Here is a 7378-nt window from a genome sequence, read left to right as displayed (position 1 = left end):
TCAGCCAACCTGGAAGAGAAGACACACTTGCCTTTAGGAGAGAGGTGAAGCCCATCCTGCCCCAGCAAGTCCCCCGCCCGAAAGCATGGGTCATTATCTAGGAACCCAAGGCCCACCTGGTGGCACCAACTCCATAAGCGCCAGTTGACCTCGCCAATGCAGGCCTCATGTCGCCGTCCCCGCCTACTCACTGGAAGAAGAGAGGAGAATACCACCTGTGCCCCCGTCTCCTTAAGCTTGGCCCCCAGAGCCTCAAAGTCCTTCATAATGTGGTTAGTGTTGCCCCTGGCCGCATCATTTGTTCTCATGTGGATGACAACCATGGGGTACTGGTCTGCGGGTCGGATGTAGGCCGGGATCCTCTCCGTGATGTCCCGAACCCGAGCCCCAGGCATGAAGCAGACCTCCCGTGTCATGGGGTCAGGCCGGCAGATGGGACCTTCCAGTCCTCGTAGGATGGAGTCTCCGATGACGAGGACCTGGCGTTTCTTCCTGCTGGTGTTCATTCTCTGCCCATTCCATGTTGCGTGGGGAGTGGCAGCGTCCCCACTGGAAGCATTTGCTCTGTCTTTCTCTGTCACAGCTGCCAGGGCCTCAAACCTGTTCCCCAGGTGTACCTGGGGAGCTTCCACCACTCTAGGCCGAGCAGGTCTGGATCTGGACACTTTCTGCCACTCTTGCGTTGGACGCGTCTCCTGTTGGGGCTGTACAGTGGGCGACCAGGCCTGCAGAGAACAGAGATAGGCATCAATTTCATCCTCTGCATCCCTGATCCCCCTCAGCCTGCTCACCTCAGCCTGGAGCTCCCTCACCTGCTCCTCCAGGGCCCCAAGTCGGGCACAGGAGGGACAGGCAAGGGGACCACCAGGCCCCACCCCCCCCCCCCCCGACAGGAAGGCAAGGGGCCGCCGACCCCGCCATGAGCTCTGTCTGGGTGGAGGCCTCAGAAGAGCCCACGGCAGGCAGCAATGCCAGGGCGAGGCCCCTGGCAGTGGTGCTCCATGTCTGCAGAGCTGCGTCTACCGCTCTCACTTGCTGGAGGTGCCCCTCTGGGCTGCTACCTTGTGCCCGCCTTACGCGAACGCTGGCGCAAACACCGGCGCGCCCTTACAGAGCGCACCTGTTTGCACGCACTGTTTGTGTGCACTGCCCGCACGTGGCTCAGGAGCGCGGCTCCCTGTCGGGCAAGCTAAGAGGGCTTCGAAGGGCTTCCCCTTCGGATCTGCCTCAGCTGCGCTGTACCCTCTGCCCCACTTACCGTAGGGGGAATCCGCTGTTGCTGCCCCCTCCGCTGTCTCCTCGGCTGCTGCCGCCGCCGTTCGCTGCCTGCTGCCGCCGTTCACTGCCTGCTGCCGCCGCCAAGGTAAGGGGGCACATGTGCGTGTGTGGCACACATGCACCCTGCTCCCTCTGCTCCTGATCCCTAGAGTCAGAAGCGGACTGGCCAAATTTGCCAATGACACCAAACTTTGGGGCAAAGCATCCACACCAGAAGACAGGAGAGAGATCCAGGCTGACCTGGACAGGCTCCGCAAATGGGCAGACGAGAACCTGATGGTGTTTAACACTGAAAAATGCAAGGTTCTCCACCTTGAGAGGAAAAACCTGCAGCATCCTTATAGGCTCGGCAGTGCTACGCTGGCTAGCAGTACGGAAGAAAGAGACTTGGGGGTCATCATTGACCACAAGATGAACGTGAGCCTTCAATGCGATGCTGCAGCTAGTAAAACCACCAAAATGCTGGCTTGCATCCATAGATGCTTCTCAAGCAAATCCTGGGACGTCATTCTCCCCTTCTACTTGGCCTTGTTGAGGCTGCAGTTGGAGTACTGTGTCCAGTTTTGGGCCCCACAATTCAAAAAGGACATGGAGAAGCTTGAGAGAGTCCAGAGAAGAGCCATGTGCATGATCAGAGGTCAGGAAAACAGACCTTACGATGACAGGTTGAGAGCTATGGGACTCTTTAGCCTAGAAAAGGGCAGGCTCAGGGGTGATCTGATGGCCACCTATAAGTTTATCAGGGGTGACCACCAGTATCTGGGGGAATGTTTGTTCATCAGAGCGCCCCAAGGGATGACAAGGTTGAACGGTTATAAACTACTGCAAGACGGTTTCAGGCTGGACATAAGGAAGAATTTCTTTACTGTCCGAGCCCCCAAGGTCTGGAATAGCCTGCCATCGGAGGTGGTTCAAGCACTTACATTGAACACCTTCAAGAAAAAATTGGATGCTTATCTTGCTGGGATCCTATGACCCCAGCTGACTTCCTGCCATTCGGGCAGGGGGCTGGACTCGATCTTCCGAGGTCCCTTCCAGCCCTAATGTCTATGAAATCTATGAGGCACTGCACCATCTGGACCCCCTTCCCCTTTTCAAAATCCTAGATTCACCCATGGAAAGGAGATAACTGCTGACTGATCGGAGTGCTCTGCTGTTACAGAGGGGCTTTGGCTGTGGATAGACTCAAAGTTTTGCCAGCAGAACTAGAACTCTGTAGTGCAGACTAGGTACCAGAGTGATGGTTCTTCCCTACCGGATGAATAAAGACATATTTAGTAGGAATCACCCATAAGAGTCAAGAGGATCAGTTGCAGCGCAACAACAAGCTATACGAGGAAAGGCTGACAGATATGGGCCTGTTCAGCCGAGAAAAGAGAAAACTTAAGGGGGATTTGGTGGCAGCTTACAAATATCAGGGGTAAGCACTGGGGGCTAAGCAAACAACTATTCACTGAAGCGCCCCAGGGTAAAACCAGGGGCAATGGTCATAAACTCCTAAAGGTTTCAGACTGGATATAAGGAAAAACTTCATGGTTCATGTGATCAGACTCTGGAATAGACTCCCAGCAGGGGTGGTGCAGGCACCTACCCTGGAGATCTTCAAAAGGAGACCGGATGCACACTTTGCTGGCGTTATTTGACCACAGCAGTACTTCCTGCCCAGAGCAGGGGGGATAGACCCAGTGATCTCACAAGGTCCCTTCCAGCCCTAAACTTCTGTTAATTTGTGAATCTGTGAAATACCTGTGAATGTGAAGAACATGCAAAGGCCATTTAATCCAATAGGCTGAGGCCACTCTGTTCTTTTCTTCCTTTTTTTGAAGTTACAGAAACAGTGTCAGCTTAAAATGCTATGTATCTTAAAGAAAAATGTCCTTACCTAGGTCACTAAAAACATCACACACATTATTGCTTCTGCAAGCCTAAGTTCATTGTATACACCTGAGACCCCCTGCTTTTTCTCCACACCCCTTGCAAGCTCCCTCTGTGCTACCCTCACATCCAGATATCCTGCACCCTTTAGACACAACATGGGCTCTGTTTGTTCCATTTCCCCACTATGCCACCCCTATACCTCCTTCCTCTATTGGCATGGTCTCCATTGGACTGTCTGCGTAGCTGTGTGCACGTGCATGTGTGTGTGGAGGGGATGGGTGTATGAGGTGGGGTGGGTGCTGCCAGTGCTGGGGAAACTGTTCAGGTGCTGGGGTTGCAGCAGGGCAGGGGGGAGGAAGCACCTGCCCCTCCAGCAGGGGATGGGGATGGAGTAGCCCTTGGGGGGAGTGGGGAGCTATGTGGCTGGGCTGATAGCACCAGGGCTGGTGCCCTTGCTCGCAGGGGTGGGGTGGCCAGGAGACACTGCAGGCCTGGGAGGAGCAGGGGGCTGTGGTTGGGAGTAAGGGGTGCCAGGGGGGATGGGGAACTGTGAATTGGGAATGCAAGGCACTGGCAGCACCAGGGGGCTGCGGGTCAGGAGTGAGGGGCACCAGCAGGGACGGGAGGGCTGTGGGTTGGGAGTGACAGGCACCATCATGGCCCAGGGGGGCAGGGAACTACAGGTCAGGAGTGAAGGGCAGCAGCAGGTCTAGTGGAGGGAGGCTGTGGCTTGGAAGTGAGGGACAATGGAATGGGCAGGGGCAGAGCACCAACATATCACTGCCCCCCCAACAATCATATAGCCACCCCTCCTCCCCTCTGTCAGATGGCCTCTTTTTTGGAACAGGAAATATGGTAACCCTAGCTTAGCCCCAGGTTAAGCAGCCAGGCTCCCCAAAGAAGATACTGGGGGAGTTGGATATCTGAGAATGGGATGGAATTCACAGAAACCAACATGCTAAGCTAGCAGTATCCTACCTTAGTCAGCAGGAAATGTCTCAGAAAGATGGGCTGGGCCTATGCCCTACTTCTCAAAAGTATGAGGCAGGGCAGAGTGGCACCTCAGACTAATTCAGAGGAACTTCTCTGAATTAATTAGTCTCTAAGGCTATAAACAAACATCACCAAATGAAGCAGATCAGCTGTGCTGGGATGTGTCCTGGGATGCCTTCTGGACAGTTGATTTGTTTCATTGAGCAAAACAGATGTCCTGTGGGCTTGGGCCTCTGCCAGTCCCACAAGTGGGACAACACTTGGGGAGCACCTATGCAAATGGGGGAACCCTGGGTTTCCCTACTTGCAGAGGTATGTCCAGGGAATCCAATTCAGTCCCCTCAAGTTCTGGGAGTGCCTGCCCAGGTTTCTTCTTTTCCCAAGGCACGTGCTGATTCTGACTCAGGGCATGCTTCTGCAAATGGGAAGACCATTTTCTTGTTTGCAGAGGCTCAGATAGGGATCCCTGAGGTTTCCACATTTGCAGAACCACACCTGAGTTGGAATTAGGGCCCACCTTGAGAAACAGGGAGACATGGGCAGAGGAATTCCTGGGGTCTGCAGGACTGGACCCCTGGAGCTCCCGGAGTGCCTGTCCAAAGAGACTGGAGAGTGTGGGCAGCTCTGGGTTGCTTGTGCTCTCCTACCTTGAAACAAATAGGCATCCGGCATAAAATAGCAGTGCAGATTTGGGCATTTGTGGCATGGCAAAGGGCTCGCGAATCTGTTTGCTTTTGCGCGGGCCGGGAGCAGTTCGAGGCCCTCGGGGGGAGGGGGGGGGGTTCGCACAGCGGGCTGTCGCCAGCAGCCCAGACACGCCGGGTCAGGGAAGGCAGGAGGCACGCTAGAATTAGGCACGGACACTTAGTGGTTGATTTAAGATTATTTTACTTACACCAAAGATGGTCAAGGTGCAGGCAGGAAAACTTGCTTGAGTTGCAGTTACAGATAGAAAAGAAGAGAGGCGGACTAGAGTTCCTTCCTGTGAACCTTCTAGCCCAATCCGGTTGGAGGCTCTAAACCACGAGCCCGTCGTGCCAACCGAAGAAAGTACTCGAAGCAAAGAGCTCTGAATAGACCCACACGAAGCTTGCTAGGCTCCGTGGAACTTGCATGCAGGGAAGGGTACGTCGAGGGATCAGGAGGCGATGGGGAGAGGTGAGAGGCTGATCAGACCCCTATAGCCTTCTTGAAATACACGCTGGGTCCGATAGGCTCCGCAGCGCTTAGAGATCTTCGCAAGATGTGAAGTTCTCCTCCTCCTGATAGTCATGAAGATCTCCAACTTGGGCAGAAACCGCTCGAGCCTCTTATACGGCTAGCAAGCCAATCGCTAGCCACCACGTGGGAATAATTTAGAACTGGCCAATAGTGGGGCACAAATTTGAATACAAATGGCGGGAATTCCTTGCAGCGTGCATTTCTTCTTTTGCAACTAAGAAATGCACCCTGCAAAGAAAGCTACGAGTGGCGGGAAATGATTTAGCAGTGCCAAAGCACACACAAACAAAAATCACACCCTTGGGTTGTGACAGCTTTATGCTCCTGTACACATTTGTATGGCGGCACATAGGCAGTGTCTATTTGCAACCTAAAGTGCCACTCTGTCCTGCCTTCTTCCTGATTTCAGACAAACAGGGCTAACTACCTTTCTCTTTTCAAAAGTAAAATCAGGCTGCAAGGGCACCTATTGCTTCTTAAGATTTTCAGCTGAAAAACATCTCCTGGAGATAGATACATAGACCTGTTCAGCTCCTTCTCAAAAAGTGACAGCCATTCTATTAAAGCCAATAGCTCAGTAGGAATCACCTGCTTTTAAATTCCTGATTTAAAAGGACTTGAATCTAGGTCTGCTATCTTTCAGGAGTGTCCTAGCAAGCAAACTATCAGGTATTTTAGGATAGCTAGCTGGAGCTGTTTTGCTTTGTCTAATTAATTATTCACTGCAGCCGATACTTGAACCCTACTCTGCAATATCTTAGGTAAGTGCCCTAGCTGTCAAGCTGGAAAGTCATGCTTTGTTCTCTCTTTCAGTGAAAACTGTTTTTTTTACTTAGGAGAACAGCTTCAACAGGACAGACTAGGGAAAACTCAGCCTACTGCAGATTAGGTAATAGTTTAGTGGCTCCAGCATTCTCCCAGCATATTCAAGTTCTTCCTCTATATGAGGGAGAAAGTCTCTCACCTTGGCCATGTGCGCCTTAACCACCAGACCACTGGGTAAAGCGAGACACCAAGGCAGAGAATTCTTGTCCCCAGTTGTTCTGTGTGTGAGCCCTGATCTGGTAGATATGCTTTGGGAATGCATGTCCTGATCCAGTAAGCATGTGAAAGAGGCAGGGGAATACACTTTGCTGGAGTTTAGGTGCAGAGCAGAACTGATCTGCTCAGCAGTGTCAAGAGAAATAGTGTTGTGGGTGCCTACAAGCAGAAAACAGCAACTGCAAAGTTAGGCACCAGCTAAAGAGGAGTTTCAGGATCTCAGTGGCAGCTAAGACTGGACTCAGGGGCCTACTGTAGCTGTTAAATACCTATATGTCCCTTTACAGAATTAGTGCTAAATGACTGACTATAGCGGGGAGAAACAGTGAAACTGGCTATATACACAGCACTATCAAATTAGAAAATAAGAACAGATATTCTTTCTACTCGGGGGGGGATAACTCATGGAAAAAGTTAACCTCATGCACAGGACCCTATACCTGCCATTTGCTTTGTGTGGGTAGACTTCAATTAACCTCTGAGCCTCTAGTGTGATGCATGAGATAAGCCTTTGCGCTCCTCTAGAACTCCATCACCTTCAGAGAGTTTCAGGAGGATAAGGGGGTCTACATTCACATAACAAACTGTAGGATAAGAATCTAAATTAAAATAATCCCTTTGTGGCTCATAGACTGAACAGGGATTGGTTAATGCCATTAAGATTCTGGGTGCATTATTGAAAACAATACCAGTGTATCAGTGAATGTTTAAATCAAACATTTATTTTCCTTGAAAATTAGAAAAAATGAATGCAAATATTATAATAATATATGGTATCAGATATTCTTGCTTCCCCTACAACTATGTTTGGGGAATAAACTCCCAACAGTTTTCCTTTAAATTGTAGAACTACTGGGGGGAGGAGGGGGAAGACTTCCATCTTACATTATTTGTGAGAGGAAGATCACCTGCAGGCATTCAAAGTGTATAAATAGAAGCATCTGGGGAAGATGCACAGGCACATAAT

Source organism: Alligator mississippiensis, chromosome 1 (genome assembly GCF_030867095.1).
Source record: "Alligator mississippiensis isolate rAllMis1 chromosome 1, rAllMis1, whole genome shotgun sequence".
Classification (NCBI taxonomy): domain Eukaryota; kingdom Metazoa; phylum Chordata; order Crocodylia; family Alligatoridae; genus Alligator; species Alligator mississippiensis.
Note: the sequence above shows the minus strand (reverse complement) of the source record.